Below are 27941 nucleotides of genomic sequence, written 5' to 3'. Positions count from 1 at the left end.
AGCAGCAACAGAAATATTTTACTGCTCATGCCTTACTTTACCACTGCTCCCCTGTGTCTTCGCTTCATTATTGTTTTTTCCCTTCTCTTAAGACTGGTTTTCTCTGCCTCCCTGTCTTATAGGAGGAAATAGTCATGAACAGCACCCAGGTTTCTATAAATTAACCTATTACATCTTTTTTAAGTTTGTAACTTGTCATTATGGACAGTTTTTAAAACACATACAAAAGAAGAGAGAATAATATAATGAGCCCCCATGTACCCATAACCTAGCTTTGACAATGATCAACTCTGACCTACAACCCCATCCGTGTTCTCCCACCCCACTTGATTAATTTGAAACAAATCCCATATGTCGTATTATTATTATTTTTTAAAAGATTTGTTTATTTATTTGAGAGAGAGAGCATGAACAGGAGGGGCAGATGAAGAGGGAGAGAGACTCTCAAGCAGACCCAATGCTGAGTACAGAGCCCAACACAGGGCTCGATTTCAAGACCCTGAGATAGGACTTGAGCTGAAATCAAGAGGGAGATGGGGAAGCAGGAAGCCCAAAAAGGGGCTGGATACCTCAATCCCAGGACCCTGAAGTCTTGACCTGAGCTTAAGGCAAAGGCTTAACAGACTGAGCAACCCAGGTGCCCTCATATTGTAACTTTTTATTTACTCTTCTGGCAAGAGAGTTTTCAAATTCAAATACATATCTTTGTAAATTGAAGTCTAGTTGACACAATGTTATATTAGTTTCAGGTGTACAACATTGTGATTCAGCAAGTCTATCCATCATGCTGTGCTCCCCACAAGTGTGGCTATCATCTCCTAATGTCCTTTTTCTGGTCCTCTTGACTGTAACATTTTCTCGGACTTTCCTTGTTTTCGGTGACCTAGACAGTTTAGAGGAGTACTGGTCAAGTGTTTTGTCAAGTGTGCCTCAGTTGGGATTTGTCTAATGTTTTCTCATGATTAGACTGGGGTTAGATTTTTGGAAAGAAGATCAAAGAGGTAAGGTGCCATTCTTAACGTACCATATATCACATCAAGGGCAATATGAGCAACATGTTAATCTTGATCCTTTTGATAATGTACTAGATGCTAATCTTGATAATCTTAGACTTTGGTGTTAAAGAGTTGCATTTGCTTAAATGTGGAGCCTTTTCTTTCTCCATGCTTCTGCCTTTACATTCTGATTTTGCTCTCTCTCTGGAGTGTTGGCCCATACAATGGCTATAAAACAAAAGATGTATTTTGAGGAACAATGGATGATTAAAACCAGAAATGGGAGGACAGGATGCACTGGATTTTTTTTTTTTTTAATTCTATGCCCAATATGGGGTTTGAACTCTTGACCCTGAGATCAAGAGTCACATGCTCTACCAACTGAGCCAGCCAGGTACCTCATGTACTAGCTTTGAAGTTTGGCTCTTTTGGCAAGGGGAGGTAGAAGACGTGGAAAGTAAAGATTTAACTTTCACATTTCTGAAAGTCCACTCCTGAATTCTGCAGTATGGGCATCCTCACTGTGTGTGTGTGTGTGTGTGTGTGTAGTAGAACATGCATAAGGTAAAATTTACCATTTTAACCATTTTTCAGGTGCACATTCAGTGGCATTAAATACACTCATATTTTTCTGCAACCATCATCACCACCCATCTCCAGAACGTCACTATCTTTCCAAACTGAAACTCCATATTGTTAAACCCTAACTCCACATTCCCCTCTCCCCCAGCCCCTGGCAACCACCGGTCTATTTTCTTTTTGTATGAATTTGACTACTCTAGTATCTCGTATAAATGGAATTCTACAGTCTGTCCTTTTTTGTCTGGCTTATTTTACTTAGCATATGATCTTCATGTTTCATCCACTTGGTAGCATGTGTCAGAATTTCAATCCATTTTAAGGCTGAATAATACACCACACCATACTTATCCATTCATGCATAAATAAACATTTTTTTAAATAACAGCCACCCTAATGGGTAGGAAGCAGTATCTCATGTGGTTTTGATATGCATTTTCCTAAAGATAATGATGTTGAACATCCTTTCATGTGCTTATTGATGTCCTAAATTTTTAAAGATGCTTTACCTTTGCCCATTGTTTATTTGCATACTCTACTGCAAATTTCACCCTCTTATTCCTTGCCAGTGTCACTCAGAGGGGTAGAGCTCTATAAATAGGACCAATCAGCAGGCCTCCGCTAAAGCAACCGGTCTACCTAAAAATGGCCTCCAAACTGTCCTCCCTGACTCTAGGCCACCCTTCTTATTGCCACAGATTGCTAGCTTCATAGCAATAGGAACAGTTTCCTATTCCCATAGGAAAACACCTGAATCCTTGGACCCTACCCACCTTTCCCACACTCTGCTTCACTGCTTGTGATTTTGAACCAGCCTCCCCAGTATCCTCCTGTCTGTGTGTGCACCCCTCCTCTTACTCTAAATGGCTTCCCTGCTCCCCACCATCGGGACAAATGCTTCACAACATTAACTCCTTCTCCTCTTTCTTAATTATCCTTTTTAAATCCTTTAGCATCTTAAAAATCTGGACCACTATTGGCATTTGTTTTCTTTTTCTTTTTCTTTTTTTTTTAAGTGGGTATTTTACTTATTTGTACTTAAACCTATAAACCAACCAGCCAAACTGGTACTGTTACCATGATAAATTAAAATACAAAATATCTTCCTACAAATACTAGAATACTGAATAAATTAGGAGTTGTAGTAAAAGAGCACAAGGGGCAGAGGAAATCAGTGAAGCACAGTATAGCTTAACCCTTCACGGTAACAACTGAGGTTATTAACAAGTAAAGCCTCACAATGTCAGAAAATGCAAATAATCCTTCAGTACATGTCTTGTATTTTTACTTCCTGTTCTTGAGGTTAGATTCTGGAGCCTAAAGATATCCAAATTAGTATTATATCTAGTTATCTATAGCCAGAAACATCTTTTATCATGGTGCCCATAGCAGCCAATGCTAATGAAACCTCTTTGATTAGACTCCAATCTTACCTCCTCATTTGACAAAATAAGCATAGTGAGAAACAGAATATCAAAGCAGAGACACAGGACCCTAGAAGACAAATCCTAGGAGAAGTAATACAGCACAGCCCAAATTGAGATTAAATACTATACTCATCGTCACATATCTTCAGGCTGTATGTTCACAGAATAAATCCATTATTTGCTGGATACTAAAATACTTATCAGCTTGCTGCACTACACTATGGTTTTTCCCAGCAGTTTCTAAGATGGACTCCAAATCGCAGACAAAATTTTGCCGAAACTAGATCTGGGGCTACACAGATTCCTCTCCACAGTTGTGGAGCTAATTGTTTAAGGCTTGGTTATTCCAGGCTTGGGGGCACCAGGTCTGGCTGTTCCAGGAATGGTCGCTCCAATTGGGGTTATTCCAGGTCTGGTTGCTCCATATTGGATGATTTCCAGAAGGTTCATCAGCTATCCCTGGTGATAGGAAGAGAAGCCTGGGTTTTCAGTAGTTGCTGAGCTGTTCTGAGTCACACTGTTGCTATTCTCTGGCCAGTTGCTGTTCTGCCCCCTCTTACATTTCATTCTCTGGTTCTGGAACCAGGTCTTAACCTGCTTATAGCTAAGGTTCAGAATGTTGGAATGTTTTTGCATCTGTAGGAGACTGAGGTGTTTCTGTCTCTAAAATTTATCATTGAGTACACATAGTGGGGTCTGAGAAAACACGGTTCTGATCTTCTGTTTCTTCCCCTGGGCTGGATCTTCCTTCTTCACTGTGCTCTCCTCTATAGAAGCGGGTCATAGTTTTACTCTGGGACTGGTGAAAGAATCAGGGCTGTCCTGAATAAGCAGATCCACTGAGGAAAGAAGAGGAGAGATTGTCTCCATGTGGGGTATCTCCGCAGATGACATTTGCAAAGATGCATAATTTTCTTCAACCCCATAAATCTCAGGCATTGGGCAAGAGTCCCTAGAACTGGGTGCTTCGGGGCCAGGCAGGCATTAGGGCCGAGCTGGATCCACACTCATGATACTGAGTTGTGGGTAGAGGGAAAAAAACAAACAAAGAAAGAGCAAGATTGTAAGAAAGGTCCAGGTTTATGTATCTAGGTGGAAGAGCTTAGAGAAATATGAAGATGTAAGAGTATCAGAAAGATGGGGGGGGGGGGGTCCCTAGGTGGCTCAGTCAGTTAGGTGTCTGACTCTTGATCTCAGCTCAGGTCTTGATCTTGAGGTAGTGAGTTCAGGCCCCATGTTGGGCTCCATGATGGGCATGGAGCCTATTTAAAAAAAAAAAAAAAAAAAGAACATCAGCAAGATGGGTTAAGTGGGTCACTACCACAATAGCAAGAGCCAACCAGCCCAATCCAGCAAAAGCTCAGCATTTATTTTCTTTATATTATTACTATATCAAGTATTAAGACATGTGCCCTCAACTATACTGCAAAACTTTAATACAAGAACCGTATCTTATTCAGCCTTTCACACTCAGTGATGGCTGGGAATACACACACATTCAGATTAGCCCCAGATGTGCCTGCAGCACCTTCAGGGGCCTGCAGGGCAGTCCATCACCAGAAGGAAAGCAGTGCCATCAAACTCCTACAAACACAAAGCGTTTCTTTACTTTCCCCATTGTGTGTCTCCCAGTTAGACTTTGCCTTGGGTAGGTTTCCAGTTTTGCCCTCCCACTCTGGGATGTCTTCCTCTCCTCTCCTTTCTCCACTGCCCCTCCTCCATGTTCCCACATGCTCCCCTCTGCACCACTCTTGGTTCCATTACAGAGGCCCATCCTCCTGGGGCAAGCACTCCGTTCCATGAGCTCCGTGGAGTCTTTGGCCTGTCAGATTCTTCAGAGCGGTGCACATACAAGGCAATCTATTTTTTCTTTTATTTAAGAAAAAATTTGCTAACGTTGACTGTATCCCAAAACATAACTTTAGTGCTTGTCAGGCTACCAAGTCTCTGTCTTTTTACTTTTGCTTGCCAAGAACTCCCCCTCTCCACCAATGGCCCAGAAAAAAAGTCCTGACTTGCCACATACATAGTACATATATTTATATAGCCCTGCATTTCAAAAAAGAAGATTGTTATTCACTATTTCCTTTCCAAGCCAATCCATTAGCAGGACCCAAATTTCTCCACTATCCCATCTCTTGTCTGGATGCCTGAAAAAGCCTGCCAGCTGGTCTCCCTGCTTCCATTCTTACCCAACTACGATCTTTTCTCCACACAGCACCCAGAGTGATCTTTTTTTTTTTTTAAGTAGGCTCAGTGCAGGGTTTGAACCCCTGACCCTGAGATCAAGACCCAAGCTGAGATCAAGAGTCAAACTCTTAACTGATTTAACTGTGTAACCCAGGCACCCCCAGAGTAATCTTTTAAAACATACCACTCTTCTTAAAACCCTCATGATTCCCCAGAGCATGTAGGACAAAATTCAGATTCTTTACCATGCTAATAAGCCTTTCTATGATCTTGTTCCTGTGACCTCCCAACTTCATGTAACAGTTATCCATTGCTGCATAACAAAACAGCCCAAAACTTGGTGACTTTAAACAGTAATGCTTTATTATTTCTCATGATTCTGTAAGTTTTTCTGCTGGTCTCTCCTAAGACCACTCATACAGCTGCAGTCATCTTGACGGTGCAGTGGTGGACAGAGGGTCCAAATGCCTCATTTGTCTGTCAGGCAGTTGGTGTTCACTATTGATTGGGCTCCTCAGTTCTTCTCCATGTGGCCTCTTCGTAAGCTAGTAAGCTTAGTGAGCTTCTCTGCAGCACAGAGAGGTTCCAAAAGAGTGATGGCAAAATCTCAAGGGTCCTCAAGGTCCAGGCTCTGGAATTTGTACCTTACTTCTGCCATATTCTATAGATCAAAGCAAGTCAGGGTGCCTGGGTGGCTCATTTGGTTGAGTGTACAACTTGTGATTTTGCTCAGGTCATGATCTCATGGTGTGGAATCAACCCCACATCAGCCTCCATGCTCAGCAGGAAGTCTGCTTGAGACACTCTCTCTCTGTTCCTCTCCTTCTGCCCCTCCCCCCCCATATGTACTCTGGCACTCTCTCTCTCTCTCAAATAAATAAACAAATCTTAAAACAAAACAACCAAGTCACACAGCCAGAGCAGACTCATGGAGTGAAGAAAGACACACTACCTCTTGAGGGAAGGAGAAGGAACATTCATTGCAAAGCGATGTGGACAAAGGGAAGCCTGATCCACTGGGGTCCAGTATTAGAACAATCTATTACCCCTCATCTTCTAGACTGCTCTTCTTCCTGTTTCTCAAAACATGCCAATCTTCAGAAACTTTGTACTTGTTTTTCTCCAGTGACATGCCAGAATTTCTCTGTAGGAAGAATGTAGGAGGACAGATGTGGTTGAAAGAGGGAACTGGATAGGAGACTTATTTAAAGTTGAATTTGGACGGTGAACACACTGTACTTTTGGGGATGGTTTGAGTGTGCTAGCTCCCAACCCCCAGCAGCTCTTCCTTGGTGTTATTGCTCATTATAGTCAGCCAGCCTTTCTCAGATCTGGACGTGGTTGCCTCTCAGGTCTCAGCCCACACATCACCACTTCAGAGAGATCTTCTCTGACCATCTACTAAAATACCTCCCTCCAGCTCTCTCTGCTCTATTGTTGCATTTTCTTTATAATATTAACTGCTACCTGAAATCACTGGAGGCAAATCAGCAGCTTTTATGAAATCCACCTTGCATTTCACCTTGTAGGACTCCACGTACTTTCTCTAGCAGACCTCTAGGGGTGCTGTCTGTGGAGAACTAGTTGCAGTATCTCTCAACAACCCTGCACTAGACAGAATAAAAACCTCCCAGATATGTCCACATTCTAGTCTGTAGTACATGCAGGTTACATGGCAAAGGAGAACTAAGGCTGCTAATCAGCTAGCCAAAGAGAGAACCAGAGAGATGGCAGTGTGACAAGGCATCAGCCCAACACGGCTGGCTTTGCAGATGGAGGAAGGAGGCCACAAACCAGAAAATGCAGGAGCCCTCTAGAAGCTGGAGGAAGGAAAAAAAGGATTCTCCCTACGGCCTCCAAAAGGAAGACAGCCCTGCCAACACATTGATTTTAGTTCAGTGAGACCCCTTTCTGACATTTGACCTCCAGAACTGTGACATAATAACTTTGAGTTATTTCATTTTATTTCAAAAGATTTTATTCATTTATTTGAGAGACAGAGAGAAAGAGAGTACAAGGGGGAAGGAGCAGAGGGAGAGGGAGAATCAGACTCCCTGCTGAGTAGGGAGCCCGACATGGACCCCAGGATCCCAGGACCATGACCTGAAACGAAGGCAGATGCTTAACACACTGAGCCATCCAAGCGCCCCAAATTTGTATTATTTTAAACCACTAATAATTTGTCACACCAGTAACAGGAAATTATAACCCCCATTGCCGAGATATGGACATAACTCCTAATGCTACACTTAGCTCCTTTCTTCTACTGTGTCCTGAGGCCATTGAAAATCCCGGGCTCAGAGTATCGTCCCAGCCACATTTTTCCAAGTTCTCAGGCACATGCTGTATATTACAAAGGCTACACTGCAGTATTGCCATGTGTAAAACTGTGGTGTGCTGGAGCCGACTCATGCTAACTTGTCAGGGCCAATGGTCAAATTTTCAGAAATTGTGCAAGCCAGTTATTAAATACAACCATTAATAGAAATTAAATTATATAAACATATAATTAAATAAGTTACATTACGAAGATAAATACTTAAAACTCATCACTTCTTTATTTCACTATATTAAAGTTAACTATTACCTGTGCTCTTGAAGTTATTTACTTTTATTGTATCTGTATGATGAAGTTACTATATAATGGTGTGCTACACACAGGTTTGTAATTCTGCATTCGGCAACGTGATGTTGGTAGCTTGATACAGTTTATGCTGGGATATAGGCAGATACTACTGATCTGGGCTTCCCCCAACACCAAAACCAGTTACATTTGCCACATGTGTATAAGGGCAAGTGGTATCTGATTTTGGAGTGTTGCCTACGACTTCAGTGTGTTCTTTGTGTGTCTCGTAACAAAGGCCATGAACATCTGTGCAAGGCAAGTCCCAGGAACCACTGAGGCAAAATTCATCTGCGAGGCCCCTTGAGGCCTCACAGTGTCTGGTCTAATTCAGCTTTGTTTTCCTGAAGGAGTGAGTGCTCAATAAATGTCAACTGAATAAAGAGATGAATCTGTGGTTTCTTCGAGGTTAAAAGTGAAATGTAGGGGCGCCTGGGTGATTCAGTCAGTCAAACATTCAACTCTTCATTTTGGCTCAGATCATGATCTCAGGATCCTGCGATCAGTCCCCACCCCCCAGCAAGCCCGGCATAGGGCTCAGGTGCTCAGCGGTGGAGTCTGCTTGAGATTCTCTCTCTCCCTTTGCCCCTCCCCCACTCACACTCTGTCTTTCTCTCTCTCTCTCAAATAAATAAATAAATCTTTAAAAAGAAAAAAAAAAAGTGAAACCTAACCTGAATAAGGCTCTTTGGGTTACACAATGACTAGCACTCTTATTTTCTCTGTAACTAATTATTTTGAAAATGAGTGAAATTTCATTATTACTTCATTAAATCAATAGGAAATGTTCCATAAATGTTAGTAACTATTATCATTACAATTATTACTCTTTTTTTTAAAAGATGTATTTATTTATTTTAGAAAGAGAGCGTACACACACGCAAGTGAGGGGAGGGACAGAGGGAGAGAGAGAGAGGGAGAGACAATCCTCTAACAGACTCCACGCTCTGTGGGAAGCCCGACATGGGGCTGGATCTCAGAAGCCTGAGAACATAACCTGTGTGGAAACCGAGAGTCAGCCGCTTAACCCACTAGCTGCCCAGGCACCCCAACAATTATTAGTCCTTAGCTCACAATCTCTCCAGGTCCATTGACATGTCAGTGCTCCTCTATATTACGCATCTTTTTCTTCAAGCAAAGTGAGGGAATTCTTATATTTATGCTTTGAGTAATACTTGACTGGGAGAGCTTTTCTTGTCGGAGCCTTCTTTTTTTTTTTTTTTTTTTTTTTTTTTTTTTTTTTTTTTTGTCGGAGCCTTCTTAAAAGTTTCTTACAACACATAAGCCAAACTAAAAATTTTCATTAGCAAATTAAAGACAAATAGTTAAGTATTTTTCCTGCCTGTCCTTTACAACCATGAGAGAAGGTTGCGAAAGAAAGTTTCCTTTTTGCCGAAGAATCCCATGTGATAAAATGTGGAGAGTTGACAGAATTTTTTAAAAACCAACATTTTGCAATTCCTAACACAAATACAAGGTAAAGAGCATTCAAAACCATTAGATGAAGGGTTGCTGTGGGAAGTTGACACTGGGGGGATCAGGCTGCCACCCCCTGGGTCCACTGATCAGTCTCAGTGTCTGAATTAAGAGTGAAGTAACCGTGTCACTTTGGTCCCTTCCAACAAGAGGTAGGATGAAGTCTGAAATCAAACTTCTAGTTTATAGGCAATGCAGGGGCGAGAGGGACAAGTTAGGTGACACCTCAGGGAAGCTGCTGGCCATATGCAGAATGCAGACTACCAGACAGTGGTAAAGAGGGTGTGCTCAGGAGAAGAGACCCAGGGTTCCCTTACAAAGTTAAACATACACACTCACTGTGACAAGTTATTCTACTCCGGGGTATTTACTCAAGAGAAATGAAAACATATGTCCACCGAAAGATTCATACAAAAATATTCATAGCAGCTTTTTTTCCCCCAGTAGCCCAGATTGGAAACTATGCCGATGTCCAGCAACAGGAAGGTACACAGGCAGATTGTGGTACAGGCAGATGACGGAATATAACTCACAATAAAAGGAACACGCAACAACAGGGATGAGCCCCCAAAATATTATGCTGAGGGCAAGTAGCTACACACGACAAGGAACAGGCAAAACTCATCCATGGTGAGAGAAGTCAGAGCAGTGGCTGGGGGCAAAGAGAGAGCTGTCTGTGGAGGTACAGGAGGGAACTTTCTGAGATAAGGGAAACGTTCTCTATCTCAATAAGGATGTGGGCTACCAGGTGTACGCATTTATCCAAACTCTCCAAACTGTGTGCTTAATACCTGTGCAGTTCTCTCTGTATCGAGAGAAGTTAATTAAGAAGTGAAGGAGATTGAGAGAAGGAGAAATGGAGAGAGAAACAGAAAGAGAGAGAGAGAACCAAACAACAAATGCAATGTGTGGACATCTTGGATTCACAAACTATTGCAAAAAGACAGTTTTATATCCAAGGAAGCTTGAATGTGGGCTGTATGGGCATGTAGATGACTCCAAAGGATTATGAATTTGTAGATGTAAAAATGGCAAGTGGTTATGTAAGAAAATGCCCAGTTTTTAGAAATGCATACTGAAATATTCAGGGTAAAGTAATATGATGTCTGGGTTTTAATATTTAAGGGGGAAAAGTAACTAAAAACATTTAGTGGGATATAAAAAGTGAGCATGACAAAATCTTGGTAGCTCTGGAACCTGGGTAGTGACTATATGGGGATTTATCGTTCTACTTTTTGGTATATTTCAATTTTTGTAATAAAAAATTGAACTGTTCTAAGTCAACAGAGAATATAATACCCACAATGTAAAAGCAGAAAGTATATGGAAGCTCTCAAAATTATATTCTCTTTTCTTATCAGACCCAAGATCAATTTTCCCTCTTTTCTGCCTTGGCAGATTTTTTGCTTTGATTAAAATTCACACCTTCCAAGATCACAAGTATGAATGGATTATATTAATCACATTTATTTCATATTTCAATCAGTAAATAGTTATTGAGAAATAACATTAATATGCCCTACTGAGAACGTTCCAAAAACAGCACCTACACCCAGTTATTCTATCCAGGGAAGGAGTCACTGCGGGAGATTCTTCCGGCCTGGCATAATCGAATGTCACCACCAGGGGGCGCGTCCTCACCGAATTTGCTTCAGGAAAGATAAAATCAGACTAACAGTCTGGAGGAGCTGGTTACCAGTCTCCTGGCACGCCCATGACCATGTAATTGTTTAGGCATGTCTCTGGTGACCTCATCCCACTACACTTGAGCCTTTTTGAGGAAACAATTAGCCTGTTCGAACAGAACAGGTAAGGCAAATTAGTAACTGGAAAATTACTAAGTCGTTCTACAGGACGTGTTGGGACATCCTGTACTCCCTTGACGCTTAGAGTTAGGGTGTGGACCCTTCTTCCTCACTTGATGGCTGGGAAAGGAGACAAGCCACCCCTCTCCCCACAGGGCAGCCCCTTCGTTGTCCTGGGGAGGCTGGGCAGCAGAGCAGAAGTGGAGCTGGTCTTTGTGGACAAGGGCTTCACTGGGACAGACGAGTCTCCCTCCACCCCTCCCTGCTCCCGGGCTCTGAGGCCACCAGCATACAGCCTTCAGAAGCTCTGTGTGGGGAAGACCCCAGGCTGGGAACTGCCCTAAACTGCCATGTACTCTAGAAACCCTGGGAGCCGATTCTCCCGGGCTCTCGGTTCTGTGTGGCCACTTGCTGAGACACCAGTGGGTTCTAGGCCACTTCACTTATATTTGGAATCTAAAAAGCAGACAACAAACAAAACACGGAACTCATAGAAAAAGAGATCAGCTTTGTGGCTAACCCAGGGGCAGGGGGAGGTGGTATTTGGAGAAGGCGGTAAAAAGGCACAAACTTGCAGTCATAAGATAAATAAGGACCAGGGATAAAATGTACGGCTAACACTGTTGTGCACGTTGGACAGTTGCTAAGAGAGTAAATCCTAAGAGTTCTCATCACAAGAAAAAACATCCAAACCTTTTTTTTTTTTTTGTATCTATGTGAGATGATGAATTTTAACTAATTGTGGGGCTCATTTCATAATATACGTAAGTCAAGTCATTATGCCGCGCATCTTAAACTTATTCACTGCTATGGATCAAGTATATCTCAATGAAACTGAACGAAAAAGAAAGAAAAGACCCGAGGAAAGCGGCCCCAGAGTGAAGACTGTTCCGGAAGCCCCGGGATCGCATCGCCGAGGCAGCTGTCTTCTCTCCCTGCACTTAAAGCTGACCCTACCTGGGGTTCAAGATCAGAGGTTTGAAAGCTGAGAGAAACGGCCGCGGAGAGGGAGGGTGTGAGGAGCGTAACAGAAAGAAATAATACCCAGTCCGCTCAGAGCTCAGGACAGAACTGCCTTCTGCCGCCGCGCTCCGGGCTGCTTCTCTCTCCGCGCTCGCCCCCATCCTTCCCTGCCTCAGGCCTTCCCAGCAGCGCCAGCGCGAGGGGCCTCCGGATGAGAAGCCGAGTCCGTGAACCACGCTGCTTACCGCTCCTGTGCGCCCGCGCGTTCGTCTAACAGCTGGCAGTGGGGCCGTGTGCAGGCAGACGTGTCGGGTGCCTTCGAAGAGCCCACAGCCAGCCCTCCGGTGGGGGAGGCGGCCGTAAGAAACCGTCACGGTACCACAGAAGAGCCTCAGGAGCTGCAGGTGTGACATAGAATCAGGACCGTCAGCGGATGGAGAGGGGAAAGTGCGAAGTTTCGGGAAGGTTTATTACAGAGGAGTAGGCATCTGGAGATTGAGTCAGCCAGTCAGCCAAGGAACGCTTTCTGACTGCCTTCTGGGGGACACCGGAACACATCGGGGAAGGAAACAGTCCCAAATCCCTGCCCTCATGGAAACGGCATTCTGCGGGCTGTGTGTGCGTGCGTGCGGGCGCGGGCGCGCGGGGGGAGGGGGAGACACAGACTGTAAGTAATAAATATAAGCAACAAGTAAATTCTGTAGTAGTTAGAATGCTGTGGTGGGGGGGGGGGGGAATAGAACAGCTAAGGTGGGAGTTAGAATTCCTGGTGAAGAGGTCAGGTAGTGAGCGACGACTTCTAGAAAGAGAAGGAATACACAGCCCCTAGGGTGCTGGCGTGTGTGAGGAAGGGCAGGGAGGCCAGTGCGGCTGGAGAAAGGAGAAAGAGGAGACAAGGTCAGGCTGCAGAGGCCTTGAAGGCAGTCATGACAACTTTGGCTCTTACCCTGAGAGAAATGGGTCACCATTGGAGCAGTGGTGTGCTGGCAGATTGGGTCTAAAAAAAAAAAAAAGAAGAAGAAGAAGAAGGAGAAGGAGAAGAAGAAGAGGAGGAAGAAGAAGAAGAAGAGGAAGTCGTCATCTTGGTTTTTTAGCATTTGCCAATTTCTGTGGTGTAAATGCTCCCGCCGTGGCCCAGTCCAGGCTACCAGTGTGACACCACTGAGCAGGGAGAGTATGTGCAGGAGTGACTCTCCGCGGCTGGGACAAGCCATTGTGCCCACTCTAGCTTTGGACAGTTTGGAGCAGACATATGACATGATCTGACACGTGTTTTAAGAAGGTCACTTTAGCTGCTGTGTTGAGAGCAGGCTATGGGTGGCTGGAAGGGCAAGGATAGAAGCCAGGGGGCCATTCAGGAGGTTAGCATCACAATCAAGTTGAGGGCTGGTCTCAGAGATTATCGGTAGTGGAAACCGCAAGTCCTAGACAGATTTTGGGAGTATTCTGAAGTAGATTTATGGAAATCCACCTGGATTTCTTGGCAGACTGGATGCGGGGCGAGAGGGAAAGAAAGCAATACAGGACGGCTCTGAGGTTGAGTGGAAGATTTGGGGGGGAATGTGAGGAAAGGCATTCCAGGTATAGGGAACAGCATGTGAAAGCCATGTATTTGGGGAAGAGAAACAAGGTCATGTGGCTATGAGGGCAGAGGCAGCAAACGGCTGGAGAAGAGGCTCCCAGCCAGGAGCACTGCAAAGAGAAGCCAGGACCCAGGCTGTGGCTATAGAGAGCCACTAATGGGGTTTTAGCAGAGAAGTATGTGATTAGGTTCATAATATTAAAAAATAACTAGAGAAGCTGGTGGCAGTGCGACCAGTTAGGTAGCTGTATCACTGGTCCAGGAGAGACGTGAGAGTCTCATCCAGACAGTGGTGGTAAAGCTAGAGAGAAGAGGAAGAGGTGAGTCTGAGGGTCGCGGTACCAGTTCCAAAGCCAACCTTGAACGTATGTGGATCACAGAACACAGTGGGCACTCTGTCCATGATTGTTCAATAACTAATCAGCTAACTGATGTGAGTCTTATCCTCACAGATCTCCTCCCATCCCCGCACTTATCTCACAAGTTAAATGTCTTTTCCAAAGGACAAATACATTCATTATATAAAAATAGGGTTCAAATGCTCATGCCCCTGTGAAGGATCTGGAAGTGTTCTCACTCTCGGTTTAGGGGGTGTTTGCACAGGTGTACCCATAGAAAGGTTCTTCAAACTGTACACATTTGTGCACCTCCCTGGATGTATGAATATACCTATCGACTGGCCATATTGATTCACTTTACCGTGTAAATGACAGAGCACAGAGCCCTTCCTTAGACCGGGCCCTCATTTCTAGGTGGGAGAAGAAGCCATTAGTTTTGGGCTAGGACAGACAGAGGAAAGGGGAGTAGACAGAACACAACAACTTATAAACTTGACCCACTAGTTTGCTGTTGAAAATCCACACTGCTGGGGTTATGTGTAACATCCAAATCTTTCAACTGAAGTAACACTTTAAAGTGTATGTGATGGGAGCAGAAGGAACCCGATGTTGGTGACTGGCCCACAACACAAGACACACCGAGCCCAGATTTGTCTCTTACCAAAGTGATAGTAAGACTGTCCCAAGACACCATTTTTTATAACACCATAAACCTCCGTCATCAGCCTCATGGTCCACCTTTCCCAGAGAAAGCGGACTTTTTTTGTCCTTCACATTGCTTCCCGCCACATGAGTGGCCTCTCTTCTCCTACAAGGCCAGAGCACATGTGTACCTCTTCCATAAAGACTCTCTGCACAGCACGTGTAGCACAGACCCGTAAACTGTTCCAGATGGATCATGAAGTCCAAACCCCACCTACACCACCAAATCCAGCTGTTACTTACTCAAGTGCACTCTTGGATTGTTGTTCGTACTTACAAGGTTCGTGTCCCCAGATAGCCTGGAAGTGTGAGTTCAGGAGCTGACCTAGCCAGGACTTGATTCTTGGGGGCACTAAGGGATATTTATTCATCTCTGATAATGACCCATACCCCCAAAAGCAACGAATAGATGACTGCCTCTCGTGTTCACACTCTGAAGAGAGTATCCATCCATCTCCACCAGTTGGACAGTCTGTAAAAGAACCAGAAGAGAAGATGTGTGCCTGTTTGTAGCTGTGTCTGTTTTGAGGGTAGAAACATATTAATAATTATCATTTGTTAGATGCCCATTGGGCAGCAATAACTTGATATTCTCATTGAATCCTCACAGCAGCCCAGTGAGGAAAATGTTATTTTGGATTCTCTGGTTAATAAATCTGCTACAGGCTAGTTGTGGGAATGACATGAGGCTTTCTGATTCATTTTCTCTTTGTAGATGTTGGATGATTTTTACAGCTAGGCCACATTTTTTACACTTTACCACTCTTTTCTTATTTAATTAATCTCTATACCCAACATGGGGCTGGAACTCACAACCCCAAGATCAAGAGTCACATGCTCTTCCAACTGAGCCAACCAGATGCCCCTACACTTTATCACTTCTATGAGAATACACTGTCTGTAATTCAGACCAAGTTATGTGGGATGACCAAGCTTAATAAGAACAATACTAATGCATTTCTGCATTTAAACATTTTTAATGAATAATAATGTTATTCATTAATAACTCCAGGCCAAATGGTTTTACTAAAATTTTATGACTTTATAAAATCATTTGGTCACTTGTATAATTGTTAGGTCATGAAAAATAAATTTTGAGCAAAAAGCAAAATAATAAAAATAATAATGTCTGTTACAAATGGGTATTCTGGGTGCTTCGGTAACTTGTCCTCAACTTTCCCTCAAGAATAGAAATTATTAAATGCCTCAGTTACTACACTGATACTCAGGGAACTAAAGAGACTCACCCAGGGTCACACAAGCACGGTCTCTTGACTCCCTTTGTCTACCACCATGGGACAGAAAGAGTCACGCAAGAAATACAGCCGTCTCTGTCTTCAGTGTGGTAGCAAGCTGGGGCCCGGGCCCCTTGCTGCTCAGGTTGGAAATCCCCAGGAAACACAGTCATCAAACACCAGCACAAAGCCAGGAGCAAAATGAGGATGAATCTTTCCAAAGGAAATGCTCTTCCAGAGTTCACACTGCGGGTATTGCTGACTGATCCTCATTTCCTTTCCGGACCTGAGCACATTTCATAACAAAGGGCTTTCTAAGAATGAAGATTCCAAAAAGTAGCTAGAAAACAAGCCTGACAGTCATGGGATGGTCATCAGGTGAATACCTCACTTACCACATCCTCAGAAATAATGACACTTCCGCCAGTGTTTGGTTTCCGTTGTCCTGGCAACAGCCCTCTCTAACCAGTGCCTATCAGGGCACCTCTGAGAGAAGACCCACCAAGGGCTGGGTCAGGAGGTTAGACCAAGATATCTCCCAACCTGAAATAAAAGTGGGTTGAGATTTATCTGGGGAGAAGGTAAAGATTTAAGCCTCCCTCCCACCAAGGATTGTTCATATCTGTCTGTTTCACACCCCTCCTACTCCCGTGGGCAGGCAAGGGGGAAAGGGGGAGGCGGGGGGAGAGGGGTGCATGGGTGTCAAGGAAACAGGCATAGCCCCCCGGGCACAGTTGGCACAGCTGTACACACAGAGGAGGCATTCAAGCCACATCTGGGGATCAGAGGGAATGGAGTGATGGGATTTTAAGGGGGATTTTTATTTCCTCAGTTGCCTTACAGATGAGGAAACAGACACAGAGAGGTTAAATCACTTGCCTGAAGTCACAAAGCAGCCTAACCACTGAGCCCAGTCCTAGAGCTCCTGACTGTCATCTGCTCCAGTGATCTTCCCAGGAAGACCCCATTCACCCGCCAGTTTGCGCGGGGCTCTCTGTCCCCCTGCTTGGCCTGGGCCAAGCTCTACAGGAGACACTGCCGCTTGGTGTCGCCCTCCTTGGCACAAGATGAAATCAGGTGGTCCCCATTCTTCCTGTTCCGCTCCGCCAAATCTAACTGCACACACTTCCTGTGCACAAAGCCAGCTCGCCAATTATCTGCTCCAATTAAGGAGTGTGAGATGTGGTTAATTCAGTCACTCCAGAGGGGTGACTGAGGCAAGCCGTGGGCTGGCCATGCTGGCTGCAGGTCCCCTCAGTGGTCCTGGCCATGCTGTTGCCCCTGGCACTCTTCCCCTACCCCAGATGGCCACTGTGGTTTCTTTACCTCCCCTCTCTCTCCTTTCTCAGTCCCCGGAGTTCCAGAACTGTGTCTTGTTCTCCCTCCCCCTCTGTCAACAGAGTTCTGTCCTAATTCTGTGTCCTCTGAAAAACTAATGTGTCCAGAGTTGTCGGCGATGGATCATGGATTAACACTTGACTCTCTCAGAGATAATTGGCTCTCCACTGGCACTGAGCATGGTGCATCTTCTGCACTTGTGCCTAAAGCTAGGCTTGCAATTGATAAATGTAAAAAAACACGCCTTTTTTAGCTTGACATGCAGACCCCAAACACTCAGCTCTCTACTGCCAGTCGTTTCTGTGTCTTCTCACTAGAGCGGAGAAGGCAGATGGAGGCTGCGTGTGTACGAGTCTCATCAGTTAGGACGACAGGCACTGCCAAGACCCATGCCCTCCTCGGCGCTTAATGGAACATACTTTATGATCCTGACGTGAAATGTATAGATGATATAACCTACCTGTACATACCTTTTCAAAAATAAAATCAGCATAATGCCTTGACTGGAAAGATTCAAAGAAGAAATAAAAGGGTGGTAATTTGTAATAAAGAAATATGTATTTCAACATGGGAATACTTGGGCCCAACTATAATAGGAGATACAACAAAGGAGTCGGGGCTGTAATTATTCATACATTCACCATGAATGGGACAACTATAAACTTAGATCAGTATAGTGTGTTACACTGCATACAACTGGTGTGTCCATTGGTGATATAATTTTGCATATAGTGAACAAATCTTTATAAAGTTCCAAAAAAAGAGTACAAAAAAACTTTTTTTGAATATTTTACCTATCCATTTGAGAAAGAGAGAGAGAACACAAGCTGGGGAGGGGGTGGGGGAGGGAGGGAGAAGCAGACTCCCTACTGAGCAGGGAGCCCAACTCGGGGCTCGGTTCCAAGACCCCAAGATCATAACCTGAGCCGAAGGCAGATGCTTAACCAACTGAGCCACCCAGGCATCCTCAAAATTTTTGTTTTACATGGCAGTCACATTCCTGGAAAATTAGGTGTGTCCGAAGCCATGCAAAAAATACATTTTATTTATTTATAAAACATGATTATGTTTAAGGCACCTGTAATTATAAACATTTTGTTGTTGTTTTAAATCTACATGAATATCTGGGACAAACTACCTCAGACTCTTGTCAACTAAATACAAGTCGTGCCATATATTGTGACAACAAAAAATACACCTCCCCCTGCCAAAATCTGCAAAATGCTCCCAGGGGGTACTACTGGGCCCTTTACCCCATAGAAAGTCATTCCATTAGCAATTACCTTTAGCTTCTACTAACAGAGTCCTCAAGTGACAGTAGTTAAACAAATAGGGGTTTGTTGCTCTCTCAAGTAAAATAAAGCTGAAAGTAGGCAATGTTGGGCTGCTCTGTTCAAGTCTCCTATCCTTTCTGCTTTAACTTCCCTAGTATCGATTTTCAACCTCAAGTTCATGACTGCAAAATGGCTGCTGGAGTTCCAGCTATTGTGTCTGCGATGTGGGTATGAAGAAGAAAGAAGAGAGGAAGTCAGGAAGAAGGATAAGCCTCCTTTAGGAATGTTTCTGGACGTCCCACCCAAAAAGTCCCTTTATATCTGCCCTCAAAACTGGCCTGGAAATGTAATTTTTAATTAGGTGCTTTGCTGTCTCTAATAATAATATTGGGTTCTATAGTAAAGAAGCAGGAGTGAATAGACATTGGGTAGGCAGACAGCCATTCCTGCCATATTGTTTCTTTCACCCACTGACAATATCCAGGGAACCTGCCAAAGCCGAAATGCAGATTCAACACACAGATCCTAAGAGAGGTATTCAACCTTTTGAGTTCTTTGGCTCTGGGTCTCAAGCTTCTAATGGCTTCCATTTTTGTCTGCCATTTCACCCAAGGGAGCTCAGTGAAGCCTCATTACAATGATCAGTTCTGACTAGACACTGGTACTGAACAAATCTGAGGACAGCAGACTAATCTGAGCAGGGGCTCAAAACCCAAAATCTGCCGGAGCTTCTAGTGTGAGAGCTCAATATGACAGTGGTTTAGTTTCTTATATTTGATATTAGTTATTCGAGTGTGTGTACGTGTGTTTGCTTTCCAGAGTTGGTGCCAACCCCTCTAGAATTTTCCTAGAAGAGTTTTGTTCAGTCTTACAAACATGTATTGCGTCTACTGCCTTTCTCTTGCTGCGTGCCAAGGATGTAAGATGAAGCCAACAGCGGCTCTTCCCTGGAGAGCTGACAGCCTGGGTGTGGGGGGTGGGGACCGAGGGATGGCAGCAACAGGCCACTGCACTCCAAAGTGGTCAGTGCAGTGCTATACGTAGTAGGTGCTCAATAAATAGTGGCGTTTTGACCTGTCATCTTCTTTGTGATGCTTGGAGACGAATCCGAGCTCTTCCAGGCTGAGGCTTCCCAGGCTGAGGAGTTACTCACCACGCTTCTATTGCCAAATGCTCTGTTTTTCCTTCCATTTCACTCAGTCAACTATGCCCTAGAATAAGTTTCTGAAATATGTTTTTATTTTCAACCTTGCAGAAACCCTTCTTGTGTTGAAGCCATGCCAAAACTCTTGGAACTGGGAAATATCCAGAGATATGCAAAGATAAAAAAAAATAATCTCTGTACTTGGAAATTCCTAGTTCTTCCCTAGCCTCAAAATCCCTCCAGAGAGCAATTTGGCAAGAATTTTCAAAGTTTTAATGAAACGTTTATACTCTTTGACCCTGAAATTCCTCTTCTAAGACTTTATACCAAGAAAATAATTAAGGATATACACAAAGATACAAAACAAGGATATTTTTAGAGTCTGGTTTATAACTCTGAAAGCACCTAGATGTGGCTGTTTGCAATGTTTTCTAACCAATAATAAAAGATCAGTGACTATAGTACTTTCCATACAACAACACTGCATCCACTTGAAATTATTCGTTTAAAATAGAAGGGCACATTACTGAATAAACAGATAATGTGGATCTCACATTCTGGCTATGTGCCATAATTGTATTTATTGACCTGAAAATATATTTAGGATATATCATTAAATGGAAAAAGGCAGGTTACAAAATCATTAATCATAATGATGATAATAGTAGATAACACACTAATGCATGTATTATGTGCCAAACATCATGTTAGGAGCTTTACAGACATTAGTCATTTTATTTATATAAGAACCCAATATAGGGACACCTGGGTGGCTCAGTCATTAAGAGTCTGCCTTCGGCCCAGGGTGTGATCCTGGCGTTCTGGAATCGAGCCCCACGTCAGGCTCCTCCACTGGGAGCCTGCTTCTTCCTCTCCCACTCCCCCTACTTGTGTTCCCTCTCTCGCTGGCTGTCTCTCTCTGTCAAATGAATAAATAAAATCTTTAAAAAATAAAAAACAATATGATCCAAAGCTTGCTTAAAAATAATTTTTATATTCGTTACTATTTTGTTGAACAAGATAGGCACAAGTGCAAAAAATAAAGCAACTGTTTTCTTTCTCCCACATTTACGTCAAACCCGCTTTCTGGATTTGTCCTTTTGCTGCCCATGGATGAAATCTCAGGCAGATCTCGTATTTCTGGTCCCTTGCAGAAAGTTGGGCAGTCTTACTTTGAGAATTAAAACGTCCAGTCCAATCTGAACTTCTCTCTACTTGAAGGGAATCTTCTCCTTCAGGGTGAGCTGCTGAGAGCTCGGCATCTTGGAAGGGTTTCTTCTCATACCTGCTCCTCCAAGGCTGGGCCCCTGGGATAAGACTGGGGAAAGGCAGTCTTCAACAGCAGGCACAGTCCTGGACCATGGCTGGCTCCTGCCTTTTTGTCTGGCAGGTGTTTTTGAAGGCTGCTCCCAGGATTCTCTGCAGAGCATGCTGTCTCTCTCGCAGCTGGAAGCTTCCTGTTCTTCTCTCAGCCCGTGAGGTCTCAGCAGTCTCCCTTACGCTGACTTTCTCCTTTGGGCCCTTTGCCCTCCCCCTCAAGAGTCCTGTGGTGTGGTTCCCTTTTAAAACAACCCGGGCCAGCTCCTCCTCAGATTCCCATGGCCCCCGGTGAAGCTCCCACATTTTTGCCTGCCCCTTGTGGTTGGGCAGACTTGGGCACAGCTATAGTCTCTCACCTATGGGCATCTCTTGGCAAAAGGCAGACGCCAGTCCCCAAACTCTAGGAGCACACATCAAGTTCTCTGAGTGGGTCTCCTCAAGAGTTTCTCACTTGCCTTGGGATGAGGGGCTGCACTCCTCCCCCCTTGGGAGGTGACATGGAATACAGCTCACCAACAAGGCTCTCCGTGGAATTTTCTCTCACTGCTCCACAACCCTCACTGTTAGATGCTAGAGGGGGGAATTGCTCAAAACTGAGAGCCTGTTTCATAATCTCTCAGTTCACCCTGTGTCAGTTGAATAGAACTCATAGCACCTTAATTAGGATATTTGGGATATGGGGTCCTTGGCTATCTATTGTACTGTTATCAACCTTTAGGGCTTCAGGCAAAAGTACGCACAACAGCCCCATTTTAACCTCCTGTTACATTCCCGTAGACGGGTACCTTCTGAAGCTTTCACGGCAAAATGGTATCAGTTATCTTCAGGTCATAGAGCTGTTTTCCTCTTTTGTGCTTATCGGTACTTCATCCATACCTGCACTGAACACATTTTAAAAGAAAAACTATTCTTAAAAGGAAAATATTCTTCCATGTGCAAGACAAAACAAAACAAAAAAACCTACACACAGATACCACACCCTTCACAAAAATTCACTCAAAATGGATCATAGGCCTAAATGTAAAAGGCAAAACTAAAACTCCTAGAAGAAAACACAGGAGAAAATGTGGGTGGTCTTGGGTACTGTGATGACTTTTAGATACAACCCCAGAGGCATGATCCATGAAAAGAATAATTGACAAGCTGGACTTCATTAAAATGAACACAGTCTGCTCTGCAAAAGAGGGCATCAAGAGAATGAGAAGACAAGCCACAGAGAGGGAGAAAATAATGGCAAAAACCATCTCTGATAAAGGACTGTTATCCAAAATACATTGAAAACTCCTAAAACTCAATTAGAAAACAACTGATTTAAAAAATGGGCCAAAGACCTCACGAGACAACTCATCTAAGAAGAGAGCAAATAAGCGTATGAAAAGATGCTCAACATCATAGGTCATCAGGAAATGCAAATTATTATTTTTTAAAGAGAATGGCAATTTTTTTTTAAGGTTTTTAAAAATTTATTTGAGAGACACAGAGAGAGAGCTAGAGCGTACAAGTCGGCGGGGAGGGGCAGGCAGGCTCCTTGCTCAGCAGGGAAACCAATGCAGGGCTCGATCCCAGGACCCTGGGATCATGACCCAAGCGGAATGCAGCCAGTTAACTGACTGAGCCACCCCAGCGTCCCTGGAATTGCAAATTAAATCAACATAATACCAGTAGCCTTGAGCTGATTCCACCAGGGCTCTCGGGGCGCCGCCTTCTTCCCTGGTGGACTTACTTGCTGCGGTGGCTGTGACCACCCCCACTGGCCAGACCCATGTGGCCATGCAGTGTCTGCTGGCTTGTGCCGGGGCAGCCACTCCTCTGAGCACCGCTGTCTGATTTGGGGGCAGCCCCGCCTACCAGCTCTGGCCTAATAACGCTGCTCCTGGTGCCAACTTTTGAGGATATTTCATTCCTGCAAAGCCCACGCTTTGATTTGGTGGAAGGGCCATGCCAAAAGGAAGAAGAGAACTTGAGCAACATCCGGGGACCTTGTACTGAAGCTCCTGAGTTCAGAGAAGGCAGTTTTACAGTCTTGGCCCTGGCTGGTGGTTACATTTTGGGACATTTTGAATACCTGCTCCTGACAATCCACCGCTCTATGGACTTCAGGAACACGTTTGCCTGAGAGTACCAGCCCCTTTCAAGTCCATCACCTGCAATGGTATGGGACAAACCCATGGGGGTTGGCCAAGAGGCCATTGATCACTGCGTGGCTCCCGTGAAGGATGCCTGGCAGTCTCACAGTAGAGATGGGTGGGCGTGGTGAATTCAGAGATATGATGTTTCCTTGACCAGCTTGTTGCCCTTCCCAGCAAAGACCAAAAACCATGAGACTCTAGAGAAGATGCAGAAAGATCAAGAGGAATAAAAACAGAAGAACTAAAACCCCCGGACCTTTGAGCGCGTAGCCACTGCCAACACGCTGGGGATACAGAAAGTCCTGAGCCCATATGACTGACCCAGAAGAGGCAGGACTGGGGCAAGCCCTATATATGCAAACATGTGTGGTGAGAATGTGAGAAACACATGTAAAAAGGCTACTCGAAAGAATCTTTTTCTTCCCCTTGCCCTACCCTTGAAGTCTTTGGGTAACTCTAAAAATCTAACCAAGGAGCAGCATATGAGTAATGATTTCTGAAAAACTGTACAATATCTGTTGATTTCTTAAAAATGTATTATATTTATGTTAAATAAAGCGTGAGTATCACCTCAAAAAAAACCCCAACCAATCCCCCCCCCAAAATAATGAGATACCACTACATCCCTATTAGAATGACCGAAATCTGGAACACTTGACAACACCAAATGCTGGTGAGGATATGGAGTACCAGGAACGTTCATACACGGCTGGTGGGAATGCAAAATGGTACGGCAGCTTCAGAAGACAGGTGGTTTCTTACAAAACTAAACATACCTGTACTGTATATCTAGCACTTGAGCTCCTTGGTACTCACCCACAGGAGCTGGAAACTTCTATCCACACAAAAACCCTGCATATGGATGTTTATAGCAGCTTTATTCATAATTGTCCAAACTTGAAAGCAACCAAGATGTCCTTCAGCAGGTGAATGAGGCCAGGGGTGTGCAGCATCCTCCCACAGGCCACCAAAAGTGTCACCCGGAGATAGCTCCTTGTAGCTTGTTAATTCTACCTGCAAGTTAACTGATTACCAGTCTCATTTGGATGAACTGGCAGACACACAGTCATACATCTGCCCATCTCTCAACTAACTACCCCTGCATGGCTGTCTAGATTCCCAGTCTTCACCTTGCCTAACGTGACCCACCTTCCCAACCCCCTCACCCTGGTTCTGACAGGTCCTCGGTCTTCCCACAAGAGCCAGGTTAAAGTACTTAACTCAAGTACCAAGAGTGTGGGTTTGTGTTCCAGGATCCGGACGACAGATCTGGTTGCAGGGTTAGCCAAAGCAGGGCACATTTTAAAATGCAAACTTTGTCATTGAATCTTTTTGGTCATCCTCTTAGCATCTGTATCTCACCTCTAACTGCCTCACCCCAAAGACCTGGAGCCACAGGGCACCCCCATGTCATGCTCCCTGGGCCTGCCCAATTCAAGTTGCCCACTCTTGTTACCACCTTTCGCACCTCCTCCCCAGCAAGGCCCCCAATTCCTCCAGTGCACAGGATCCCTGCCCAGCTGCAGGAGGGCACCGGTCAGCACTTGGAGCCTCTCAGCCTCCCTAAGGGTCTGCTATGTGCTATTGTGGGGCTAGCCACTGCAGACATGGCAGCTAACATGACGGTATCTGCCTGGCAAAGCTTCCAGCAAATGGTGGGTGTGTTCCACTCGTCAGGACTGCTTGGACTTCCAATGGACCGCATCTGGCCAGTTTTGCAGGTGGTAAAGGAGCCTCCACCTGGTGGCCCGGCCTCTCTGGAGACAGTTGGTTCAGCTGGCCTTTGCACAGCTCTCTTCTTTGCCTCCTAGAGGCACAGACTTTCTAAAAGCCCAAAGTTCTTTCCCTGCTGTTGAGTGACAGAGATAGTGAAACACTATCTCTCTCTCTCTCTCTTTTTTTAAGGTTTTATTTATTTATTTGAGAGAGAAAGAGAATGAGCAGTGGGGGTGGTCAGAGGGAGAGAGAAGCAGACTCCTCACTGAGCAGGGAGCCCAACGTGGGCTCGATCCCAGGACTCTGAGATCATGACCAGAGCCAAAGACAGATGCTTCACCACTGAGCCACCCAGGCACCCTGAAACAAGAGGTCCTTTTCCTCACCAAGTGGCAACTACTCTCATGCAAGCACCTGATGAGTATGTGCGTTTCTGGATTGTAACAGGGACAAGGTCTGGAAACAGCACTTCTCAACAACTGTAAAGAGACTTTTGTGAGGCCATTTGGGGTATTTGAACACTGTCTAGATCTTTCTCCTTATCTTTTAGATACACATAATGAAGTTATTTATGGAGAGAATATGATGTATGCAATTCATTTCAAAATAATCCCGTGTGGGAGGGGGTGGGATATCTGAGAATGAGGTGGGTGTATCTGGGACATGAGTGGCCACATGTTGAGGGGTGTCTGGGAGGCTCAGTCAGTTAAGCGTCTGACTTGGCTCAGGTCATGATCTCGGCATTCTGGGACTGAGCCCCACCTCAGGCTCCCTGCTCAGTGAGGAGTCTGCTTCTCCCTCTCTCCCTCCCCCTGCTTATGCTCTCTCTTTGTCTCTCTCTCTCTCAAATAAATAAATAAAATCTTAGAGAAAAAAGAAAGATTGGCCATATGTTGATAATTCTTGGAGCTGGGTTACAAATATATGAAAATTCATTATCCTATTTATTTGTGCCTTACTTTTGTGTTTGCTTGAAAACTTTTATTACGAAAAAGGTGAGATAGAAAAAAACCAGTGTTTCTTAAGCTTCCATGTATGTACCTTTGAATGCAAAGGAAAGCAAAAGTACTCCTGCCCCAGGAGAATTTGCGGGGTACAGTGAGTAGGAGCTCCGATACAATAAAGATATTTGAGTTTCCTATTTTACTTCAAAAATTCAGATGGATTTTATATTCTACTAAATTGACATTTATTTTAAATGTAAAAAGTTTTAAAATACTTGGGTAGAGGGAGAAAGCAATTGTTGCAGCAAGCTGACAAGAGAATTCCTCTCAGCAAGAGATCTGTCTTGTCTTAGCATGTCCCCTCTTGGCACAGTTTTGTTAAAAAGACGAGGTTCTTCTAAGGTAGCTGGATGGCCTCATGGGGACAGAGACATAGGTAAACTGCGCTCCCTGAAAACTGAGCAGTCGTTTGGCATCTTGGGAGCTTTGCATTAAAGAGGAAAAAGAAAGGCGCCTGGGTGGCTGAGCTGGTTGAGCGTCCAACTCTTGATTTCGGCTCAGGTCATGATCTCAGGGTTGTGAGACCAAGCCCCACATCGGGCTCTGTGCTGGCTGTGGAGCCTGCTTAAGATTCTCTCTCCCGTCTCCCTCTGCCCCTCCCCACCAGTGCACTCTCTCTCTTATATAAATAAATCTTTACAAATAAATAAAGAGGAAAAAGGGGATAAGGAAGAAGAGAGGAAACCCAGAGTCACAGAACAAGCAAAAGTGAGGGACGAGATGTCCCACCGTCTTGAAAACGGCCAATGTGCATTTAAAGATAAGGAGTTCTAATATTCAGCATGAAGTGGTTGTGTTTTATTCAGTGCAACCCCTCCTTTGCTTCAAACTATTAATAAAGCTTGCCGTGGCCGTTGCCTTGAGTCATGGTGGTATTCAGGAGGGTGAAGACATTGGAAAGCAAAATATCTAGTTGGGTCACACGGTATATAAAATAGGGGACAGGTGTGGGAGGCAAAATGCGAAGTGGAGATCAAGAAAGGTCAGTAGAAATTTGGAGATGGATATTTCTAGCAAAAAAAAAACCAAAAAAACAAAAAACACATTTCTACACAACCTATCATGGACTCAGAATCCCATCAGATATTTCAGTAGAAGTGAGGCCAATTCTACTTCAGTACTAACATAACTTAAATAAGATGATCTCAGAAAAACTGGGGAACTGAAGGGCATCCAGGTCGCCAGCACTGGGGTTACAATGACCACCTGACAAGAACTGGGGGTGGTCTGCAACCTTTGACATTGGTTAACGGGAAAGATGCTGATACGTGAAGATTATTAGTTTCGGAAAGTAGGAAAAACTTGAAGAGGTTCAACATGCAAGTAATTTTTCTTGATGCCATAATACATTTTAAGGCCCAGACTCACAGAAATAGATTATTTCAGATGAGGTGCGTTGAGTCTGCATTATTAGCACTGCTGGAGAAAAGCTTAGGATATCACCACAGAAGGGATCCTGTCCCGTACTTTCAGACTACTCTCCAGGTATAGCTTAGAAAACGCGTACTGGGGACACCTGGGGGGTTCAGTTGGTTGAGCGTTGACCTTCGGCTCAGGTCATGATCCCAGAATCCTGGGATCCAGCCCCGCTCCATCCAGCTCCCTGCTCCACGGGAAGTCTGCTTCTCCCTCACCCTCTGCTGCTCTCCCTACTTGTGCCCGCGCGCGCTCTCTCTCTCTCTCAAATAAATAAATAAAATCTTAAAAAGAAAAAGAAAATGGCATTTTCTTACAATCACGCAGGCTGCTGCATTCCTTGGCTCAGGCCCCCGTCCTTCTGCAAAGCCAGCAATGACCGGCAAGCCTTTCTCCCACCACACCGCTCCGACGAAGGTTCCAGGTTCGTCCGCCTTCCTCTTCCACAGGAGGACCCGGAAGACACACCTGAATAATCCAGGCTGCTCTCAGTTTGAAGTCAGCTGATTAGTAAACTTAATTCCCCTTTCTCACGTAATGGCAACATAGTCACAGGTTCCAGGGATTAGAATAGAAACGTCTTTGAGGAGGCATTATTTTGCCTCCCACACCTATGTTTCATGACAGACTCAAAGAGTTTCTGAATCCCTGGTTGGGCTCTTCCACTGTCTCTAGGAAAAACTAA

The 27941-nt window shown here is 44.5% G+C and overlaps 1 long non-coding RNA gene and 1 pseudogene across 1 annotated transcript; both read right to left on the bottom strand.

The window, feature by feature from the left end:
• Positions 1-3136: 3136 nt before the first annotated feature.
• Positions 3137-4012, bottom strand: LOC113268912 (homeobox protein NANOG-like; annotated as a pseudogene).
• Positions 4013-20646: 16634 nt separating this feature from the next.
• LOC130543158 (uncharacterized) lies at positions 20647-22775 on the bottom strand. Its single transcript, XR_008958285.1, has 2 exons — positions 22651-22775; positions 20647-21872 (listed from the first exon to the last, which is right to left on the bottom strand). It is a non-coding gene; the product is annotated as an uncharacterized LOC130543158 (long non-coding RNA).
• Between the last annotated feature and the right edge of the window lie 5166 nt (positions 22776-27941).

This window comes from Ursus arctos, unplaced genomic scaffold, assembly GCF_023065955.2.
Source record: "Ursus arctos isolate Adak ecotype North America unplaced genomic scaffold, UrsArc2.0 scaffold_8, whole genome shotgun sequence".
Classification (NCBI taxonomy): Eukaryota; Metazoa; Chordata; class Mammalia; order Carnivora; family Ursidae; genus Ursus; species Ursus arctos.
The sequence above is the reverse complement of the archived record's forward strand: the minus strand, read 5'-3'. Positions and strand labels throughout refer to the sequence as shown.